The sequence below is a fragment of the Caretta caretta genome, chromosome 16 (assembly GCF_965140235.1).
Source record: "Caretta caretta isolate rCarCar2 chromosome 16, rCarCar1.hap1, whole genome shotgun sequence".
NCBI classification, from domain to species: Eukaryota; Metazoa; Chordata; order Testudines; family Cheloniidae; genus Caretta; species Caretta caretta.
Window position 1 is genome coordinate 22,615,242 of NC_134221.1, and position 23,653 is coordinate 22,638,894.

The 23,653-nt window shown below is 42.5% G+C and overlaps 1 protein-coding gene across 1 annotated transcript in view; it reads left to right on the plus strand.

Annotated features, from left to right (window-relative positions):
• CRB2 (crumbs cell polarity complex component 2) overlaps positions 1–23,653 on the plus strand; it is a 140,600-nt gene that overhangs the window by 30,318 nt on the left and 86,629 nt on the right. The window lies entirely within an intron of this gene.

Sequence of the window (23,653 nt, forward strand, 5' to 3'; positions counted from 1 at the left end):
GGGAGTGGCTGGGTCATTACACATGTTGAATCTATTTCTCCATGTTAAGTATCCTTACACCTTCTTGTCAGCTGTCCAAAAGGGCCATCTTGATTATCACTACAAAAGCTTTTTCTCTTGCTGATAATAGCTCATCTTAATTACTTAGCCTCTTACTCCACCTTTTCATGTTCTCTGTATGTATGTGTATATATATATATATATATATATATATATATATATATATATATATATATAATCTTCTTACTATGTGTTCCATTCTATGCATCCGATGAAGTGGGCTGTAGCCCACGAAAGCTTATGCTCAAATAAATTTGTTAGTCTCTAAGGTGCCACGAGTCCTCCTGTTCTTTTTGTGGATACAGACTAACACAGCTGCTACTCTGAAACAAATACAAAAGTGTCACAGCACACTGTTAAAGACAAATTGTTTACTTTCTGATTTTTGCCATATAATTATAAAATGAATCATTATACTTACATTTCAATATATAGTATATAGAGGAGTATAAACAAGTCATTGTGTGAAATTTTAGTTTGTACTGACTTCACTAATGCTTTTTATGTAGCCTGTTGTAAAACCGGGTAAATATCTAGATGAGTTGATGTAACCCCTGGAAGATATCTGAGTACACCTGGGGTACACGTACCCCTGGTTGAGAACCATTGCCTAGAGTATGGATACCTGTCTTTCTCCGTACCTAAAAACTACTCCCCCTGAAAATTTTGTTGGGGGATAAGTATTTAGAACGGCCATTCTTGTCCCCATGTATCAAAGGTGCTTAAACACCTCAGTGATGGGAGCCTTTGAAATATGTAATAGATAATTTCTTTCCTGCCAAATTCCCTCCTTGAATTCATTCTTCTCACCTAATATTGCTTCAAGGCAGGGATTTTAGATTGCATTTCAGAATGGTTTTACTGTCCTCCTACATGTATTTGCAGGAGCCTCTGTAAATATAAAGATTATAAATTAAAGATGTAGGATTTTTAAGAATGAAATCACTTATTGACCAGACCTTAGGCCCACTAGCCAAGCAAAAGAGAGGGCTGCAGTTTCCTCCAAACTGACAGGGCAATTCAGAACCAACATTCATAGGATGCAATTCTAGACCCATTAAGGTTTCAGTAAAATACAGGAGCAAAAGGGCTCTCTTGCAATGTGGAAGGGGCTGGGCAAAGTGCAGGCAAACTTGCCATGGAATCTACGTGCCTAGGTCATTTGCAGAAGTGAATGGAGATTTCATCAAAGGCTATAAGTACTCTTGCTTCATGGCAACTTTGCTTCTCCACTCTAACAGCTGTGACTTGAGCTTGAGAAATATTAACGACGGCAGAAAAAGCAACGTTCAAGTGTCAGAGTTGTAAATTAATGGAATTTTGGTAGGTGGTAATTTCAGTCTCTGGAATAATTACAATTGAGGATTTGTAAAGTTCCATAAAGTGTTCCGGAATTAGTGGAAGTCTCAAGCACACACGTGTCTACACATTTATACATGTATATCCCGGGGGTGTGTGGGGAGGGATGTGTGTGTAACTTCCACTAGTTCCAATTAATTTTATACCACTTTATGGAACTTTACAAATCCTCACTAGGAATAATACTTATTCCATATATATATACTCTCTTTCTCTCGATTCCTGGTTAACGGACTATGTCAGGAAGAGGCTCAAAATATTTGGATAAATGGACTTCTGTAAAGAGAGCACTGTTGTGTGATGAAACAAAACGGGCATGTAGTGAGCCAACATGGGTAACCTGGAGGATTGGAAAGATGAAGTTCAGTTAATTGAAGTTTATGGGAAGATCTGTGCTAAAATCTTTCCCTATGTTGGTTTTACTAGATTAAGATTTTTCCTGACTCAATAAAACACTAACTGTAATTGTTGGAAATTTTCATTATTCAGATGGTTAAAATGCTTGATTCTGAAGTTAGATACCTATTGTTTATGTACTGTGCCCTGAATTTCAGCTTCTGCAGCATGGCCAAAATTTCTTGTCTGAAACTTCAACTGAAGAAAGATGTCTGCACTATAAATAGCCTTTCTCCATATACTACTTCATTAATTTCTGACTAATTTGAAGCATTCTCTCCATCTATAAGCAATGCATCAGTGCTCTTCCCCAAGTTCTTGATGCAGTTTGCTCAGGTTGGCCTCATGGATTCAAAGAGCTTAATGGAGTGAACAGAAAGCTGCTATATCAACTCCTCAAGGGAACAGGAAAGGGATCCCGGTGCCCAGGATTTTGCATAAACTGAGTTCATTAAATTTACCCAGATCAGTTGGTAGAAATCCTGAAGATATGGAAATTTTTTCAGTTCCTGTACATTTATTTAAAGCTAAATTTTCTCTCAAGCAATGGCCTCTTTAGATTCTTTACATCTCCTTTAAAGGTTTTGAAAAAGGATTGAAACAAGAAAAGGTGCTAAACTCACAGGAGACAGAGACAGAAGGGGACAAATTTTATCCTTGGGTATGTGTGAGTGGCTACCATTGAATTAAATAAGAAATCCTTGTTTGTATCCTGGGGAATGATTTCGTAATTAGGGAGGTTTTACCCTTGGCCAGACCCTGCAGTCTTTGTTCACTCCTTTCTTGGGCAAAGGTGTTTGAAGTTAGTTAGGATTCTGTCTGCAACAAGACAGCAGGATTAGACTATAGGGGTACAGCTATTGCAGTACCTCTGAGGAATGCAGTCTGATGCTTTTCAGGGAAGATTGGGGTGATCTGAAATGCATTAGACCTTGGTGAAATAGACATGCCAGAGCTTCAGTGAGTAGAACATTGTTTATTTACATTCAGTGGGCCAAATCCTATTATCCTTATTTGGTTTATACTTGCACACATTGAAGTGGATGGTACTTTGACTGACCCTGTAGAGATCTCATGATTTGGCCCGCTGTCTATAGACTGGGGTCCTAAAAATAATATGTAATCTGTGATTGCAGTGAGACTATTCCTCGTGGACTGTGAGCTGAAGCAATTTGTTTTTAGTAGTTCAAAGGTTCTTACTGTGCTGTTACCATTGAAAAGGCACCCAGGGGTGTTTGATGATTTAACCCCTGTATGAGACAGCTTATTCCAGAGAAAAACCGAATGTGTTAAATTGTCATGAACCTCAGCGAAATGAATAGATTTCATACTATTTATTTCGCTAGATGTGGAAGTGAGTAATTGAATAAATGTTTAAGTTTGAATCTTTAATTTGACTATAAATATGTATGGTAATTAACAAGGAGGAAGGAGATGTTCTTGAGAGTCACCTTGAGAAGAGAAGAACCATGAAATGTAATTACAATATCTAACCTCTGCCACCAAGTGGCAGTTTGATATCATTACCTATCAGCATGGTCACAGCCTGAGGAAGTCTGGCAGCCGAGACACAGCATTAACCAGGAGACACACTGCCATGGTTCAGGGAAATAAGATCGCTTCTCTCAGGCAGGGACAAATGCAGTAGAATGCTCTTTGGGAAGTGGGTTTTCAAAAGTTTCTTCAGCATAAAACAATTTAGCCAAAGCACATACACAGTTTCAGGAGAAAATTTTCTGCTTCTAGCTTTGTTTTTAAAATCATTCTCCTAAAACTCTGCCTGATGAGTGGACTTGGCAGTGTCCGCCAGTGGGGGTGGGGGCAAAGGGGTCCTGATAACGTTTGAGTGCTCAGACGCATGAGGGATTGGCCAAAGCAAAAGATCTATTCTAGGAAAATTAACCTCCCCTCTTCTGCCCAAAACTCTTGGGTAAACAAGCATAAGAAACTAGGGAGAGAAAGGGGTGAGGGAGGAAGATGGGCTGAGGTGAAGGAGTTGGGAGAAAGGGAAAACCCCAAGAGCCTCTTTTACACTGCCCTTGCCTATGGCTCTGCTATTGATAGGAAGGGTGGAAGCTGGTATATAGACCACTTGCAGGTATTTTTACCAACATGTCTGTAATAAGGGCATGATGCACAGGAATGCTGGTATTTATTTCCTTGTGGCAGACAGTCAGAGCAAGGTGAGGTGACATGGTGGTTTAAAAAAACCCAAAAAACTTATGCCTCCTCTACATTTGCACTCCCACCATTGGGGTAGAGAAATGTGAGAGGGAGGGTTCTTTTTGATAAATAAGGATTATTTATTTCTGTCTTTCACAAAAGTGGTGGGGGTGTAAGTATTGAATTATAATTGCAAAAGTAATAACAAAAGTCCTATTTAGATTTAATGTAACTGAGCCAGTCCCTGGAGCTTGCCATACAATGACATATTCTCATTGATGTAAAAGGGTATGACCTGCATCCTGTATTTAAGTGCCCAATACTATGAGTTGCGAGGCAGGCTGGTCCAGTGATTAGATCCCTAGTTGGGGAGATACAGATTCAATTCCCAGCTTTGTGGCCTGGGACTCAGCCAACTCCACAGGGCTGTTGGAATAAGTATGTGAAAATGATGAGAACAAGAACCTATGCTCTGTCTGGGATCTTGGGAGGCAATGGCTTTTCTGCTGAACTGGAGTGAACTTGATGTAGGAGCATGTCCATATCTTACACTGAGTCAAGAAACATTAATGCATAGTGCTCTTCCCTCCCTCCCGAGTTCCCATACACCCTGCGTCCCATATATAATGCAGCAGCAAAACATAATTAAAGGACTATAAAGCCACACTTACTTTCATATATTTAAATCATTTGGCAGACAGGAGGAGAGCATTCCTCTTGGCCTAGGCCTTTGCATTTCCTACCATGTGTTAAAGAGGTGGAAACACTAGGTTTGATCTCTCAGGAGGCAGCTGGGAACCAGAACTGAAATATACATGGTTCATAATCAATAATCAGGATCGATTTTTACTAGAACAACATTTCTAGTTTTTCACACACACACACACACACACAATTGTATTGGCTAGAGTGTGTCATGGACTGGGGTGTGGGTGGTCATGCCTTCTGGTCAGAGTTAGGGGGTCAGGAATCAGGAGTAAGAGCCATGATCAGGAACCAAGTAGGGTCGGAGCAGGGCAGGAACAGGTTTAGGAACAAGGCAGGGACAGAAGTGATCACAGCTGCAGGCATAAGCATTGAGCACCTAGTGACCTGCTGCTGGGCTTAAGGGCACACCTGCTGGTTCCCCTCAGCCAATTAAGTAGGCTGGTCAATCAGGCAGTTCTGCTGTAGCTTACCTGTGTTCATTAGTTTTGTCCCTGACACCACGATATTCTCATGATTTATGCAGCTTTTCATAATTCGTTTTGAATTTTGTTATTAAATGGTTCATGGTCTACAGGTCATTCATGCAGGCAGTTTTTAAAAGGGGGTAGACTGGTTACATACATGTGGTTATTGTTTTTGTTTTCTGATTGATTGCTGAACAAGCATCATTCAACAGCCTTGCGATTGTGATTTTTACAGTCAAATGTACACCTCGAAATCCACCTATCCAAGCATAAAACTGACTTTTTATGAGTTTTTATGAAGACAAAAAGGTGAATATGGTTAAGCTGAAATTGGCTTTTTATTCAAATAATCTTGGATCTTCTCCACTATTCACTCAATTCTAATGCAGCATATTTAACACTTAAGTGGTAGCGGGAGATTAATTATCTAATTTAAGATGCCATTACTTGGTATTGATCCAGTAAACACCAGTTATTACTAAGTAAATAAATAATCCTAGCTCTTTCACTGACTCCTTCTGTGGCCTTTGGCAAGACCCTTGACGTTTGCCTCATTTCCCCCACCTGTGAAATAGGCATAACACTGACTTTGCTCCCTCCCATATTTTTATTAATGGGCTTGATCCTTGATCCTGAGAAGTATTGGGGGCCTGCATGTCCCACTGCACTGAATGGCAGATGTAAGTATTCAGCACCTCACGCGTTCAGAGATATTGTTATTCAGGTTGCTGTTCAGTAGCTTGTTATTTGGCAACAATTTTTACAAGCTCTGTTTAAAACAAAAAGCCAAGCCAGTCCAGCTTCTGTGAGATGTGTGCCCATAGTGCTGGGCCGCAGTGCCTGACTGTCTATTAGTCTTGCTGTGTGATGCTGCGGAAACTGCACAGAGACATACGTTTTTAAATTTTTCATTAGCCTTCCTCCTCACATCAGAGACTCGCTATGACCCACTCAGCTCCAAAACAGAAACAGAGCTGTAATGTTCCTCTTTGTTGTGGAAGTTCTACCAAATACGTTACTGTTCTTTTTGGGTCTGGACTTCAATTATATTGGGATTTGTAGACTAGGGAGGATATTGGATGGGGTATCTTCTAGAAGGGTTTCACCATCCAGCTTTGTTGTTGTTGTAGTAATATGTCTGTAATATATATATATATATAATATTTTCTCTCTCACACACACGCGCGCGCGCACACACAATATGTGTGTATATTAAATCAGTGCCTGTGGGGATCCCGAATGAGGGTAGGGCTCTGTTGCATTAGTGCTTTAACAAACCAAGAATAAGGGATGGACCCTGCCCCAAAAAGCTTACAATCTAAATAGACCAGACAGACTGAGGTGGGAGGAAAGGCTAGAACATAAGCAGTGAACAATATGAACGTTGGCAAATGTTGTGTTAGTGCCATGGTTGTGGGGGTTTTTTCTGGGGAAGGAGAAGCGGCTTGTTGCAAGGGATTAGTAAAACAGAAAGAGAGAGGGGGACACTGAAGTAAAGAGGCAAAGGGATAGAGGAGACGGGAGAAGAGGAAGGGAAAGGAAAGGGAGCAGGGAGGGCAGATGGAGTGAGGCTGAGGTGAAGTGACTATGAAGTTGGGGCAGGAGGAGGCTGGAGCAAATAGCCAGTCAGCAGAGGGGAGAGACTATTGTGACACACTGTATCTCAAAACATTTATAATCACTTACAGTCTATCTTTCTGTAGTGAATAAGTTTATGTTAATGTTTTGTCTTTATCAGTGAGTTTGCCTAAAGTGCTTGGGGAATCTGTTCAGATTACAAAGCCTGGGACATGTCTTCTACCCTTTGAAGGAGTGGCGAACTAACTAATGAGCTTACACTGCTCAAGACTGTCTTGATCAGTGTAAGATGGCACATTTCTGGGGTGCAAGGCTTGGGGGATTTGCTGGTGTCTCCCTGTGTATAGTTCATGAGTAGCTGTGAGAGCCTGCATTTAACTTTGGGCGTGCCTTCAGATGCTAATGGCTGTGTGAGAGCCGTCCAATGAAAAACTGAGAAACAAAATCTGTGAATGTTGTCATGAGTGTACAAAGATTCCTGCTGCAGCTTCTGCTGTGTCTGCTCCTGTTGACTGAGTGCCTGGCTCCTCCCTGGAGTTTTTCTTCCCCAAATCCAGATGGTTGAAGGGAAAACGAGGGGCTACATCTAGGAGCCCTGCCACTGTATGATGGGGAGCACTGAGCATGATGCTGTGAGTTTGGTTCACTGGGGCACAGAATCTTCCATCTCTGATGCCTGGATAAGTGTGTGAGGAGACTAAGGCCACATCTACACTAAAAAGTTAGGTTGACCCAGCTATGTGACACAGGGATGTAAAAAATCCACACACTTGAGAGATGTAGTTAGGTCAACCTAACCCCTGGTGTAGGGCCAGCTCGACTGAAGAATTCTTCCATCAGCCTAGCTAATGGCTCTCAGAGATTTGGATTAACTTCAGCAATGAGAGAACCTCTCCCATCACTGCAGTGACTGTCTACTCTGAACCTACTTTACGAGAGAAGAATTAAGGAGATTGGCTTGTTTAGCCTAACACATGAAGACTGAGTGGCGGGGAAGAGGATATGATTGCTCTCTCTAAATACATCAGGGGGATAAATACCAAGGAGGGAATGGGGTTATTTAAGTTAAGGGCCAAGATTGGCACAAGAACAAATACACATAAACAGGCCATCAATAAGTTTAGGCTTGAAATTAAAATCAAAGGAGTGAAGTTCTGGAACAGCCTTCCAAGGGGAGTAGTGGAGGCACAGACACTAACTTGTTATAAGACTGAGCTTGATACGTTTATGGAGGGTGTGGTCTGATGAGATTGTCCACCGTGGCATATAGTCCATCCACACCTGGCTATTAGCAAATATCTCTAACAGCTAGTGATGGGATACTACATGGGAAGAGCTCTGAGTTACTACAGAGAACTGGGTTCTGGGTCATTTGTGTTTTCTTTGTTCCTGTTGATTTTCCATCTGTGGGAATGTCCTTGAATCATGCCCTTGTGTGTGAGAGGGCCAGAGCTTGCTCTCTTCAGTGGGGTTTGTTAAGGTTGTGGTCAGAGCCATTTTGAATTTCCTTTTTCCTCCTGGCTTGGGAGTTTCTATGGGATTTTGTGTTCACACTACCTACCCCTCCTTTTTGCAAGGCAGCTGCCATGATGATTAAGGGTGCGAGTCTGTCAAAGAAGTCATGGATTCCATGACCTCCGTTTCTTTTGCAGCAGCCTGTGCTGGCTTAGGGGCTGCCCGAGTCTGGCAGCCCCTAGGCCAGCAGCAGCAATTTGTGTGTGTGGGAGGGGGTTCAGGGCTGGGGCAGGGGGTTGGAGGGTTCAGAGGGGCACTTACCTCAGGGAAGGGGGGCTCACCGGCTCCCACTGGCATGGCCTTGCAGCTCCTCCTAGGTGGAGGGGCCAGGAGGTTCTGCACGCTGCCCGCACCCGCAGGCCCCATCCCTACAGCTCTCATTGGCTGCGGTTCCTGGACAATCGGAGCTGCACAGCTGGTGCTTGTGGCAGGAACTGCGTGTATAGCCCCCTGGCCCCTCCGCTGCCTGGGAGCTGCAGGGACACGTGGAGCCATGTAGGGAGCCCCAGCCAACCCTTCCCCCCAGCACCAGCGGGGGTCCTGGGCTGTGTGCTGTTGCGCAATATCTCCCCCCTTCCCCGCAGCACCAACGGGGTCCTGGGCCACCTCCCATAGCACCTGCGGTGCCCCTGGACCGCCCCTGCCCAGAGCACCCGCGGCCCCCCGCCCAAGTTTTAGTTAAGGGTATATAGTAAAAGTCATGGACAGATCACGGGCCATGAATTTTTGTTTACTGCCCGTGACCGGTCCATGACTTTTACTAAAAATACTGGTGACTAAAACATAGCCTTAATGCTGATCATTATTCTGTTGGATCTGTGCCGTCTTTGACCAGTTTCCTCAATATGAGTGGCCTGTTGTCTCCACCCTCCTGGGGCATAGAGCAGTTAGAACTGTCTGTATATTGTGGGGGGATATAGCTTTGCCCAGAAGGACATGCAAATTCTGTCCTGTGTTGCAGAAGTTTGAATTCCAAGTTCTTCTGGTTTCCTTTGGCCGGTTTTGCCTCTGCCTGGTATATATGAAATGTGCTTCTATTTATCCTAAATGGAAGGTAAATGCATGCACTGGACTCAGAAATATATTTATTCCATGTCCTTTTTTTTTTTTTTTTATATAAACAGACTTTCTCCTTGTGTAGAATCTGTTCTCTGTCTGTTCCCAGCAAGCTTCCTGCTTCATTTCAGCAGCCACCCAGATAACTCAGATTCTTGCATTCTGGCCGGTTACCTTTCAAGCATAAAGCAACTCTAAGTCAAAGGACATTGTCAAAGCAATCTGCACTTTTCATTGTGAAATGTCAAAGCACTCTACCCAATTTCCCCTTTTATCTGTTTGCAATGTCCACAATATTTTAAATGTGGCTGTTTTAAAGAAGAAAAAGCCTTAGGCATGTTTTAAGAAAAATGCATTATGTCCCAAAAATCACAAGCAATTGTACAGTAGCAAAGCATCCAGCTTATCTCACTTCTCATGAACAACCCTTCAGTAACAAATGAGTGTGCATAACACCAGCGTTCTGTACAACTCTGGAAAAAAAAATTAGCTTACACATAAGATGAAAGTGGAAAATCTGGTAAGGAGACATCTCAGAGTCCAGCTTCATGGCCTCCATTATTCATCTGCTCTGCTCTGGATTTATTAACAATGGGGCAGCTAATAGCAATATTTGACTACTTAACCTTATATCCGTTGCTTGAAGTGGTCGCAGTCAGAAGCACTTCTTTCAAAGAAGGCATCTCTCAAGTGTCCTAGGACTTCATGTTGTGAGGACCAGAAGCCTTAAGTTTTGCATCTTAAATTAGATCCAGGGTAAAACTCCAGGAAAGACACTTTTAAAAACTGAGAAGTATTTAATCTTGAACTGTTTGTGGATACAGAAGGGTTAGGAAGCATTTGCTGTAGAATTGATGAACAAAGATGAACAATGAGGGAGAAATGGGAAACCGCCTCTTCATTAAGAAGACTGTTAGTGTCTCCTGCACTGTACAAATATCCCCGTCATGAGGAAGAATTGTAAAACAGCTTAATTAATCCGTTACAGTGCCAAGAGACAGAGTAACAGACATTCTCCTTCTGTGACTTTGGTTAGACACTTTGGAGTTTGTTTTCTAAAAGACCACTTCTCCAGTTAGGGTATTTGTCTAAAACTAAAATGAGCAGGTTCCTTTCTCACTCTTGTCAATTTTTCTTCTGCATCTAAAACAATTAATATAGGTGAGCTAATGGGAGAAGAGGGTGCCCCATTACAATGTGTTTTCCATATGAATATTCCCAGGTATTGCTGTATAAGCTCCATTGCAGTGAAATCAGGATTTCAATCATCATACATTAATTTTGATAATGGATTTAGGTAATGATTCTAGCCAGTATTTCCAAAGTGCCACACTGGGAACTGCTGGGGAGCAGAGTTGAAATGGAGGACAGATTAAGAGGAAAATAAGTTGTTTGATTTGGGGAGATACTGTTAAGAACATCAAAAAGCCCAGGTGATATTCTCTAGGGAAGCCATCTGAGTGCTTTAGAATGTCTCTCTGTGCTTAAATTTGAAATTGCTTCATGCATTTTTCTGTCTCTAACCCTTGCTATCTCTTCCTTGGTAAAGTGTTTAATAGAATTAGGACAGGACCAAAATAGAAATCGCTATCTGGACATGCTGACTGTGATCAATGGGTTATAAAATGTAGTGGAAGTTTATTAACTTTTTAAGGGTGAGATGAGTTTCACTTCACAGAAGCGACGGCAGTTTCCAACAGACATGCGATCCCTCCTTTTTTCCTTTCAGAAGCCCTTTGCAGTTCTCCGGTTTCTTACCATGTTTATTAGGCTTCAGTTTCTTCCTGAGTACAGAATTTGCTTTCCAAACAGATCCTATGAATGAGGCAAGATTGCAAAGTTAGCAGGAGAAGTGCTGAATATCCAAGGAAGAAAAGAGCCCCGTTATTGCCTAATCAGGCAGTGGCTTTTGTGTCTTATCTTCCGGGATTCCCAAATTGTGGTATGTGAGCTTGATGTTGCATCCATTCACTTCAGAACAAATTTTTAATAAAGTGGCATTTGAACCAGTAAGGTCTGGGAACTGTTGGATGGATCCCCTTCCTGACTCCCTTGAAACAGTGAGCAGCCAGCATATTGTGCAGGTGATTTGGTAGTGGCTTGTACATACAGAGAAAGCTGATGCATCTATGCACACAGGAAACCTGACTCTGATTTTTGTAGCCATGGGACATTTTGGCATAATAGCTGAGATAAGAGTCTTTAGGAAGGATTTGTGTGGGAACAGATTAGTGCACCGATGAAGCAGGAAGGGTAGGGCCTTTCATGCATAGAGGACAGATTGGGGTGGGGGGAAGGCATATGGATGGGAGTGGAAGAGACAATAAATGGGCCATCAAGGAGAGTATCCCTCTTGGAGCAGAGGGGATGCATGATAAATGCGAAATCAGAGATATAGACAGGAATGAAATTAGGTAGGGTCTTAAAGGTGAGGGCAAAAACTCGTCATATTGTTCAGAGATCATCTCTGGGACCCAGTCCTTTTATTTCTGTGGTGCAAGGTGATTGGATACAGATAAAGTGAATGGAGAGGCTAAGGCTAGTGCTGGTGGAATGGTGGGGATCAGAAACTCTCTCAAATCAGGTGCTGGGTGAAGAGACATGATCAAAAGCCCAAAGGAGCCTGGGATTTCACAGATAGATAATCTACCAGTAGTTTGGGATTCCCAAGTCTTTTACTTTTTTTGACTGGTGGACTAAGGGAGTATAGGGTGTTGGGGAGGCCTGTCTCTGGAGAATTTGAAAAAGGGAGGGAAGTGCTAAAAGAAATCTGTCCATCAAAACTTTAGGAAACAGTTAAACGCAGTGCTGGATGGTATGGAAAATGCTGATCTTCTCACTCTGAGTGTCTGGTGTTTAGTAACTGTGGAAAAAATGCAAATGATGGTGAGCATGGAATAAAACCAATACCTGAAATGCACATTAAACATGGAATTGAAGATTTAAGGCCTCCCAGTAACACAACAGCTGGTTCAGATTGGCTGAGCTGCTGTGTACAGTATATCTAGCAAAGGACATCCTGGCACCAGGACTGGAATGCAGAGTACAGAGACACCCTTTTATATATAAATAAGGTTGTTTGTGTAAAACTGGTACAGCTGGAAGCGCTCTCATTCCCTCATCCAGCAACTCTTTTTTTTTCTCAAAATCCACCTTCCCTAACATCCTGTCACAGCATTTCTGGCACTTTCAAGGTTGGGTTGCTCTGCTAAACACTGCAAAAGAATTTTGTGATGGGAGTAAGTTTGCACTCTCTCTCTTATTGTACAGATGGTGATTACTAAGCTTCAGAAGCCTCCTATCTGGTGTGACAGTACTTAATGCCTTCCATTTATGGGATACCTTCTGTTTAAACCTTCTAGCTTGGGAGGTAGGGGGAAAGGGAGTTTGTGTGTGTGTGTGTGTGTGTGGTAATAGCTTAGTAACCAGCAGGACAGTGGGGTGGGAGGAGGTATTGTTTCATATTCTCTGTGTATATATAAAGTCTGCTGCAGTTTCCACGGTATGCATTCGATGAAGTGAGCTGTAGCTCACGAAAGCTCATGCTCAAATAAATTGGTTAGTCTCTAAGGTGCCACAAGTACTTCTTTTCTTTTTGCGAATACAGACTAACACGGCTGTTACTCTGAAACTTATCGGTAAAACGCCATGCATAACTGTCTAAGTTATGCCATGCCTGAGTAGGACACTGGGTCATTTGGTCCAATATCCAGCCTCCTGCTGCACAGGATCAAATCAATGGCCCATCTAATTCAGTATCCTGCCTTGTTGTGGATCATTTGTCCATCCAATGTGGGACCCTATACCTCACGACGCCAAGCAATCTACCTGTTCAGTGTCCCTCTCCTTCTAGTGGCCAGCACTAGCTGAAATCATTCTTCTCCTGACAGATCATTACAGTGAACAATTTCACTGCATGAAGTTTGCCAGCAGTGGGATTGTCACTTTATTTTTTCTCCTTCACACTTTGCTTCTCACATCTCAGGCTCCTCACTGTACTGTGCTCTTGTCGTTGCTGCAAGAAAAGAAAATGAAACTGCATCTTTCCATCTACTGGTCAGAGAATTGGTAAAAACAAAAAAAGTGCATCATCCATTGTTGTTTAATTGACTGAAAATGGCTTATTAATAACCCCATACCCTTGGCTTATAGCATGAATCCCCTCACTATGGCATGTGCCTCTCCATTTGCTGGAATGTGAAGGGATCAAACTCCTGAGCATTTGTTTACCTTCTCTATGGTCCAAAGCCCCTGGTAGCCAATTTGGGAGTCTTTCCATTGACTTCAGTGGGCTTTAGATGATGCCCTAAATGTTCTCCTGACTGCGGCATACTCTTACAAATTAGTGATCTTTGCTGCTTGCACAGTTGGTTGCTTCACAGAGGTGCAACAGTCTTGGCTTCCATTGGTATCCAGGGAGATTACCTCTTATTATTTTCTCTCACTTTGATTCATCCTGCCCCCCAGACCAGTATATCTCCACCTAGCCAAGCTGCAGAATACCCTCATGGATAGTTTTCCAACCACTCTTGTTAACTAGGATATGCAGCGACTCACTTCCCCATGCACAAACTTTCTTGCTGCTGAGGGCTTTGGTCCCAATTTGGATGTGAGCACCTGTGCAGATCCCAGGAACCTCTGACTGTACATGGGATGTAGCTGACCTTTAGGTGTTGAGCATACTAGTTATGTGAGCTGATGCCCTGGCCTGGCCTCCTGGTGTGTGTATATAACTATACTCTGCGCTTCTTTGTTTAACTAGAAGGGGAAAATGCCATTTGTCACCGTTCTTTGCATGCAGCATTTTTCCACCATCTGCTTATAGCAAAGTAACCATTTATAATTTTCTGCCAAATCTTACATGTTCCAGCTGTGGCTCTATTTCTCCTCACGCTCTGTGGGCTTAGCAGCAGAGTTGGCCCTGCATTTGTTTTGCCATTTAAAATTTTTGAAATAATGGTTTTGATTTGAAATTTTTCATTTATTCTCAGCTTTCAAAATAAATGTTCACAAAGTAATTGTTTTGGTCACCTTTAATGAGTTCAGCTTTATGGAAATGGCGCTCATACTGTGTTCTATCCCAAAATACTGATAGATGTTGGTGCTTGACCAACCAATGTTGTATTAAGTCACAAACCTACTTTTGCCTGGTTAGCGCCTCCTCCATCTCCAACCCTATATATTCTTTCTTCACTTGTACCTGTTTAGTGCTGGAGACCAAAAGGTGCTTCACCACTAAGACATAAGCTCCGAGACCACCCAGGAATGCTACATACACTCCCTATGTGCGGGACCCTGCAGGGACCTGCCCAGTCCATAGTGGAAATTAGAGAGGCCTCTTGACTGCTCTGACTCATGCTCTGCTTCTCATGGTCCCCTATGAGCCCTGGGAAGAACAGATATAATGCAGAGTATTCTAGCCACGTCCCTTGTAGTGGGGGCTGGCAGCAGGGCTGGTGCACGTGGGGGATGGAGGAGGAGTCAGGGCCCTGCATACAGGGCCAGCTCTACAGTTTTTGCTGTCCCAAGCAGTGAAAAAAACTGCCGCCGCAGCCGGCAAAGGGGAGAAGCTGCCTCTGGTTTGCCGCTGCGGCGGGCGGAACAGAGAAGCTGCCGCTGAATTGCTGCCATGGTCAGAGGAACTGCCGCCCCTTTCTAACTGCCACCCCAAGCACCTGCTTGGAACGCTAGTGCCTGGAGCCGGCCCTGCCTGCATAGAAGGGATTCTCAGAGAGCTATTTCTGCCTACTTTAAAGCTTCTTTATGCTGCCAAAGTGGCAGAGCGGAGCCTGGCCATAACTGACTATGAGGGCCTTAGTGTTCTGCAGACCACAGTTTGAGAGTGACTTGGGCAATCATTAGGAATTGAATAATAAATAAAAAGCACAGTGACTAGTTTTTCCTATTCTTTGAAGGTACAGAACGTGCTTGAATGTAGAATGGTATTTTGGATTTTATTACCCTTTTTAAAAAAAAAAAAGGAAAAACACCCATCCTAAAACCACAAAATACATCTGCACATGGTCCCTGCTGAAAGTGCAGCTGCACTATCTATCATAATGGTTCTGATGACTGAGAGCTGCCAATACAGAGCCAGCTGACTGAGACAAAAGTCACAGAGAATTTCTGCTCCTTCCCTTCCTCCACAAGCAGCAATTAGTGGAGTGGTGCTATTCAGGCACCAATGGAACCACTGCCTAATTCTCAGGTACCAGGATGAATTCATTGACAGCTCTGGTTTGAATGAGTAAATGGATTTCTTTTCCGATATGCTGTGCAGTCACATTTCTTCATGAATTGCTGCTTGTGTTTATGGCATGACAAGATATTGGATAACCCAATAAAAGCCAGGAAGGAGGAAAACTTCCCATTATTCTGTCTGGGAAACCAAATGATAAAGATCTCTGTGAGCTGGCAAGAAATGTCCAAACCACCAAATGCTTCCCCAGGCTTCAGGCCCCAGCACAATTAGGGAACAGCTGGGCTGTAAAAGGCTGCTGGGTAGTCTCATGCAAATATGCAGATTAAGAATCTTTCCCCTCTCCTTGCTCTTAAATGTTTATTTTTACTTGTTTTGTGCAAATTCCTTGTGTGTGAAAAGTGCCAGATGCTGGAGATGGTGAGACTAAAGAGTCTGGAGGCAAAGTCCTCTTCTTATCCACAGATCTATGCTAACCTGCCCCTGGTCTCAACTTGAGAGGGACAGATCTGAGGGGTGCAACACTGATGGTGAATTTTGCCTGTGTATTAGCAGTGAAACGGTTAAGTGGGCCTAATGTTCTGTCTGTTGCAAGAGTGCCAGGTATTTTTAACACCATGAGCTGGGTTGTGGAACCTTTAGTCACCCTGGTGTGCGCTTGCTCTCATTTGATGCCAGTGAGGCTGCCCACACAAATGCTTACCAAGGTGGGCAAGTTTTCCATCACGGGACTACTGTAAGTTCTCTCCAGTATAAATAAAGATTTTATAACGTGGTCCCATTTCTGTTGCCATCTATAGAGTGTGGCCTGAATCCCTACCACCTCCTTCCTTTTCTGCAAAGATGTCAGCAAAGGATCTGTGAGAATGCTCTGCTATGGTGTTCTTGATCCCCTAACTCCCCTCCTCCTTTCTCCTTGTTCTTCTCTGAACAAATTCAAAATCTTTAAATTTAATGCTGCTGCCTGTGGAGCTCCCAGTCCTGCTTTTTACCTGTTTGTTTATATTTTTAAGCCCTTTGCTCTAGGAATGATGTCTCTCTGTATTTCCTCTGCAGCATGCCTCCCTGTTCTTAATTGACCTTTAGCAGGATGTACGTTAAATGCAATCTTTGCAACTTTTTCGGAAGATGTTTCTGCAGCCCGTTCCCTCATCATGAATGGCTCCCAATTTCCTTCAGGTGCCCTACTGTCTCCAGTAGTCTTTCACAGAACCCATAGTCAGACATGTTGCTGTTTCTTCCTCTAATACAGTATTCCATTCTGTTCCCACCACTTTGACTGAAGTATCCTGCTCATGGAATGACTCTGTGACTGCCACGAGTGGATCCTGCTTTCCTTCTATGGCGTCATTTGAATGCAACTGGAGCTGACCATGCAAAATGTCAGTAAATGAAGCAAAATATTTCTGGTTTTCATTATGAGCCCCAAACCAGTTCCAGCTTTGCAAGCTTGACAACAGGCTATGGATGAATTTGGGGCTGATTCATAGCATTAGGTGAAAACCTTGAGAAACTTGGTGCTATTGTTTGAGTTTTATTTTGAATTTTTTGACTTGTTTGAACTGGAAACTCAAAGGGCATGAAAGATTCTGACTTGAGATGCTGCTTCCAAAATTACCACAGCTGCCATTTTCTTTCCCTACAAGAAGTCTTAGGGCCAGATCCTCAGTGGGTGTAAAGAAACATAGCTCTATTGACTTCAGTGGAGATGTGCTGATTTATACCAGCTGAGGATCTGTCTCTTCACTTTTAAAATGCTGTTTGCCCATTTTGATGTATATTGATTTGTTTACATGGACAAAAGGGTCACTGTAACTTGCTTGAAGAATCTCTGTTAACCTCAGTGCAGAGAGCTCCATCCCAGATTCCTGCAAACAGATACGTATGCTCTTGTAAGCCTCAAATAACGATGCTATTGTTAGGAGGTTGCAATCTGGGGAAATAGCAAGGCCGCCAGGATAGCCAGACCCTGAGTGTGGTTCTACTATAGGCATGTTATCTGGAGAGCTGTCATGTCAGCGGCTTCTTGTGTCTGACTCAAAGCAGATGCTAAGCATTTATTTCTGTAGAAAGCTACAGGTGAAGACAGGCTATTTACAAGAGACGTTAGCATATCTTGGGCATGGCAACAAGTTGTAAAAGGAAAACAATTTAATATTTTCCACTGGTTTTATTTTTCTTCAGGTGGAGGGATATTTCTTGTTGATATCCTGAATATTTGTGAAAGTGACAGAAAACTGAACTGGGCTGGGAAATTCATTACAGCTATATCTCCTGAATCTCTTGATCACAGCTCTTTTTGGAGTGGCCATCAGAAGTGCACTTGAGGGAGTGTAAAGAGGAAACATCTAAGGGAGGAAGTGCAGACAGATATTTAGGGGTTTGGTCTTATGAGGTGCTGAACAGCTTTCACTGAGTTCAGTGAGCGATGAGGCTGCTGCGTGCTCAAAGTTTCCTCATTGACTTCAGAAGGAGCAGAATGAGTCCCTGTGTGAGGACACAGCAAAAGAGCAAATCTTGTGGATGTTAAATCCAGGGAATGTTTACTGAAGGTGCATTTCTTCAAGGTCTGTTCCACCCTTCATCCATGTGCAGAAGCAGAGAACAGACCCCCAAATGTCTTGGCTTGCAGGGAGTGGGAGCTTCTCTTGTTTTCATAGCTCTCATTTCTTATTCTTTGTGGGTTTCTATTTCAGCTTGTACAATGTCTTGCCTAGGATGCATTCAGCATTATTCACTGGACATCAGCATTATTCACTGAGGGTTCTGTACCCTGTGTTAGTGCTGTAGTGGGTTGCAGGATGGGGGCATTTGGGACAGATTCAAGATTTCTTTTTATTTTTTGATGCAAGGTATTGTAGTTATGACCCTGCTGCCTATGGCACAGCTTCCAATCCCACAGGTTAGCCACGACACGTGCAGCAGGTGTGCCCAGAGAGACTCCTGATCCATGACAAGATGTGACAACTCTTCTATCTGTGTGACCCTCTAAAGTAGCATAATTAGGAGAGTGATATGGAAACTGTAAAATCCAGAGCTGGCTCAATAATACCAGTAACAACCATGGTAATAAATACTGATAAAGGGGGAATGTTGGTTGGAGCAGGGGAATAAAAACACCCTGAGTTTCATTCACAGCTTGTTGCAGGAGTGTGGTCTTGTGATTAGACTTGGGACTCAGGACACCTGGGTTTTGTTCTCAGCTCTGCCACTGATTTGCTTGAAATCCTACTGAATCAGTCAAGGACAAAATATGAAATTTACCAGACTTTTCAGGATTCTGAAATCCTCTTGATCTTTGAATCCATGAGAATGAACTTTAGAGAGATCTTTCTGCTAGTCTTTTAGGAAAGCCTGGAGGAGCTAAGTTATAGCTTGTAAAGAAGTAATAACACCCTTGAGCAACCTGGTAACTTGGAGCCTTGTTTTCCTTGAGTCTGATCCTGCAAGGTGCTAAGCCTCTCCTGTGAGGTGCTGAATGCCCTCCATGTCTGTTGAAAACAATTGAGCAGTGGGTTTAGCAGTTTAACAGTTTAGCATTGCATGTTTTGGCCCCCTCGTACAGAGTGGTGGTTAGCATTTTACCTTTAACATAGTGTATAGTTCTGAGCAAACCAGATACCAAAGCAAAGGAAACAAATGTGTTTCCCAGCTGCATGGGGTTTGCAGCCCTTGTTCAACAGAAACCTTCAAATGTCTCATGCTTTAAAGGGAAACTGTAGGTTAGCAATGAGTTTTCTTTTTTCTTTTGTTTAAAAGCCCTGACCTGCATTATTAATATCAGCTGAGGGGATTAAAGTAGAAAGATTCCCCATTTGAATTTAGTTTGAAAAGAGTTTGCAGTCCCTTTGCACCGTTGGTGCTAACTCTATACTCTTTGCGTTTCACTCCGCTAGGATAGTGAACACATATTAGTCACAAAAAGAAAAGGAGTACTTGTGGCACCTTAGAGACTAACCAATATATTTGAGCATGAGCTTTCGTGAGCTACAGCTGAGCTAGCTCACGAAAGCTCAAGCTCAAATAAATTGGTTAGTCTCTAAGGTGCCACAAGTACTCCTTTTCTTTTTGTGAATACAGACTAACACGGCTGTTCCTCTGAAACATATTAGTCAATTTTCCTGTTTTGGTCCACAGTAGAACCTCAGAGTTACGAATTGACCAGTCAACCACACACCTCATTTGGAACCGAAAGTATGCAATCAGGCAGCAGGAGAGACACAAAAAAACCAAACCAAAACAAAAAAGCAAATGCAGTACAGTACTGTGTTAAAGGTAAATGACTAAAAAAATAAAGGGAAAGTTTAAATAAAGATGAGACAAGGTAAGGAAACTATTTCTGTGCTTGTTTCATTTAAATTAAGATAGTTAAAAGCAAAATTTTTCTTCTGCATGGTAAAGTTTCAAAGCTGTATTCATCAATGTTCAGTTGTAAATGTTTGAAAGAACCATAGCTGTAGCTCACGAAAGCTTATGCTCAAATAAATTGGTTAGTCTCTAAGGTGCCACAAGTACTCCTTTTCTTTTTGCGGATACAGACTAACACGGCTGTTACTCTGAAACCTGCCATTTTATTCAGAGTTATGAACATTGCAGGGTTATGAACAACCTTCATTCCCCAGGAGTTCATAACTCTGGGGTCTACTGCAGTATGACTCCTTAGTTTTCTTGCAATGACCAGGCACAAACACCCCAAGGGAAAGTTTTAAATCCAGACAAACTCTCTCTTAATGAGTTTTGTAAAACCATTCTCTCCACTGCCAAAGACTTCAAGTTCAGGTATTGTACCTGAGAATGTCCCTTTAAAATAAAGGTGCATTTATCTTTCCCATGTTTCCTTTATTTTCTGGACTCCTGTTTCAATGGTTTACAGCATTTTAGACATATATGAATCCCAGCAACTAGATATACTCTCGGTCAAATAGATTTTCTCTTTTCCGAGAAGGTTTCCCTGGTCTCTAGAGCAATCAGTTCTCACTGTGCACTTCTTGGGGATCGATATGACTTTGATACTTGGAAGCATTAGCGTTCTGTGGCTGTGCAAGTGGTATGAGATCAGCCTATTAACATCTGTTCAAAATTCCCAACATCCCGCCACTATTAATACATAACTGTTTTGTCCTTGCTGGGTTCTGTGGATCTGGCACCTGACACCTGGCTGACACTATGGATTCCACATCTCTCTCGTTCGTTTGTACAATAACTCCTCTCCTTGAGCTGACAGTGTAATCACTGAATAGGACTAATGGCTCCACGGAAACAACTCCTTCATGGTGTGCTACCTCCAGCTTTCTTTCTCTGTGTGTCTGAGGAGGAGAGAGGTACAGGAGCTTTTTTTCAGCCCATGAAGCTGCATTTTAGCTAAGCAGGAATGAATGAATTGGACCTGGCAGCATTGGGTTTTGCTGCAGGGGCAGCTGTCTGATGTGCATTCTTGTCCAAATATCAGTGTGCCCCAAAGAAAATTTTGTTCTGGACCCTGAATAGTTGGAACCCTGTTCTGGCCTGACACTGGGACTCCACAAGGGTGTGCTAATGACTGATGCATTCTTTGTATTGTAATGCTTTAGAGAGAGATCACTGCTCTGCTCTCTGCTAAATGGAATATCCGACGTTTGTGTCAGTGATTAATTGTCTCACACTGTTAGCTAGTTACATAGGGGACAATTGGCTTTAATACTCCTTGCAGAGGATAGAACATCCTGGGGCTTCTATGCTTGGTGAGTTGCATTTTGGGAACTAGCCTGACTCTGCTCATGGCAAGGAGAGAGTTGTCTGTGGATTCCTCATGTAGGAAAGCGATACATTTCTTATTCCTCCGCCTTCCTTAGAGGCTCCATTAGTTCTACGGGATTTAGGCAGGTTCCCATTAATCCCTTGTGAGCAATTTACTCTACTAGGCCTGAGTGGAAAGAACTGTGAGAAAATTGTTCCATTCTGGCACAGGCCATAATAATAGACATGCAGGGGGAAAATATACATATGATTCATTATGAGATGTATGCAGAGCTAGTGTATTTGGCATTAAAGTTAATTGTTTTCTCCAAATGAAGTTTACTCCTGAGTAAACAAATCAATATCCATCAGTAACTTTTAACTCCAGTGCCTGATGAATACCCAGCTTCTCATGCTGCCATATATATACCCATTTAACATTCAGACCAAGTTAATCCCCCTATCTTTTAAATTTAGTTTTGCAATTATTTTTACTAATTGATTTTAATTCCTTCTCTTCCTACTTGAACCCTGGAAGGAGATGAGCCTCTGAGATCTAGAATTTTTCTTTTGGACAGTTCTCTCGCCCCTCATCTTTGTAATGTTCTGTGGCCGCATGCACCTGTGAATGTGCATTGGGAATAGAATTTACAGCAGTTAGCAGTTCAGGAGGAAGCTTATGTTTTTTAATCCAAACTGCTCAATTAACTCTTAAACACTTGAAACAAATCTGATCTACGTTCCCATTAGCAGTGCACAGATGCATGTGCACATACCCTTTCTGCATACCTCTGTCTCCTATGAAAAGCACCTTTCACAGTGTATTCTGCACCTGACCATTTCTTATTGTCTTGCTGGAGCAAGGATTGGGACTGTGACACTGTTTAAATGAGAATTATGGTAGATCTTGTGTTCCCATGTGTTTCTAGTACTGATTCCTCCATAACTAGGGACAATGCACTTTATAACACATCCATCTAATAAGAATCATTCTCTGTTAAAGTAAGAGAAAGAAGGGTTTGCAAGTGGCTATAGTTACAATGATTAAGCATTGTGTTGCCTGAACTCCTTATTCTGCATGACAGATTGAAACAGACTGTGCTAAAATGAGAACAGTTAGGCTGGAGGGAGGTTACTAGCAGAGTTCCTCAAGGATCATTTTTGGGACCAATCTTATTTAATTTTATTAATGACCTTGGCACAAAAAATAGGGGTCTGCTAATGAAATTTGCTGATGACACAAAGTTAGAGGCATTGTTAATACAGAGGGGACCGGAATATTAGACAGGAATAATTGGATGACCTTGAGCACTGGAGTAGTAGAAATTGGATGAAATTTAGGGACTGATAAAAATTTCTGCTACTATCTGGGGCTCATCATTTGGAAATGATAAAGGAGAAATACTGGGTGTGTTAGTCAATTGCAGGATGACTATGTGCCATCAATGGTATACAGTTCTGAAAAAGGCAGATGCAATCCTAGGATGTGTCAGGCATGATGTTCCCAGTAAGGATAGGGAAGTATTAATGCCACTGTACAAGACACTGGTAAGATCTTATCTGGAATACTGTGTACAATTCTGGTCACCTATGTTCAAGAAAGATCAATTCAAATTGGAAAGGTGCAAAGAAGGGCTGCTAGAATGATCAAGGGAATGGAGAGCCTATTTTACCAGGTTTCAGTTTCCACGGTATGCATCCGATGAAGTGAGCTGTAGCTCACGAAAGCTCATGCTCAAATAAATTGGTTAGTCTCTAAGGTGCCACAAGTACTCCTTTTATTTTACCAGGGGAGATTTGTTTAACCTAGCAAAATAGAGGCTGAGAGGAGATACGATTGCTCTCTATAAATACAGGGGGGTGAGGGGTAAACACAAGGGAGGGAGAAGAGCTGTTGAAGCTAAAGGACAATATTGGCAAATGGGTACCCTGAATAAATTTAGGTTGGAAATGAGAAGATTTCTAACCATCAGAGAAGTGAGGTTCTGGAACAGCTTCCCATTGGGAGTTGTGGGGGCAAGCAAGCTAATGAGTTTTAAAATGGAGCTTGGTAAATTTATGAATGGGATTATATGATGAGGTTGCCTATGATAACAGGAGATAAGACCTAATGAGCTAGGAGATCTCTTCTAGTCCTATGTCCCTATGAAATAAGACCCTGACCTAGCAGCAATGCAGATGTAATAGTTGCATAGGGCGGAAGACTTGCTGCGGTCTGTAACACAGTCAGTTGCAGATAGATTGGGAGACAGCAGAGATGGGTACTTCCCTGCTCTGCCACTGACTTGCTGTGCAACCTTGAGCAAGTCACATCATCTCCCTGTGCCTCAGTTTCTCCATCTGCCAAATGGAGATAATGCTACTTTCTCACTTTTACAAAGTTCTTGGAGAGCTACAGACTGTGCAATGGAAACGCAGAATGTCGTGACTGCCTGACCCA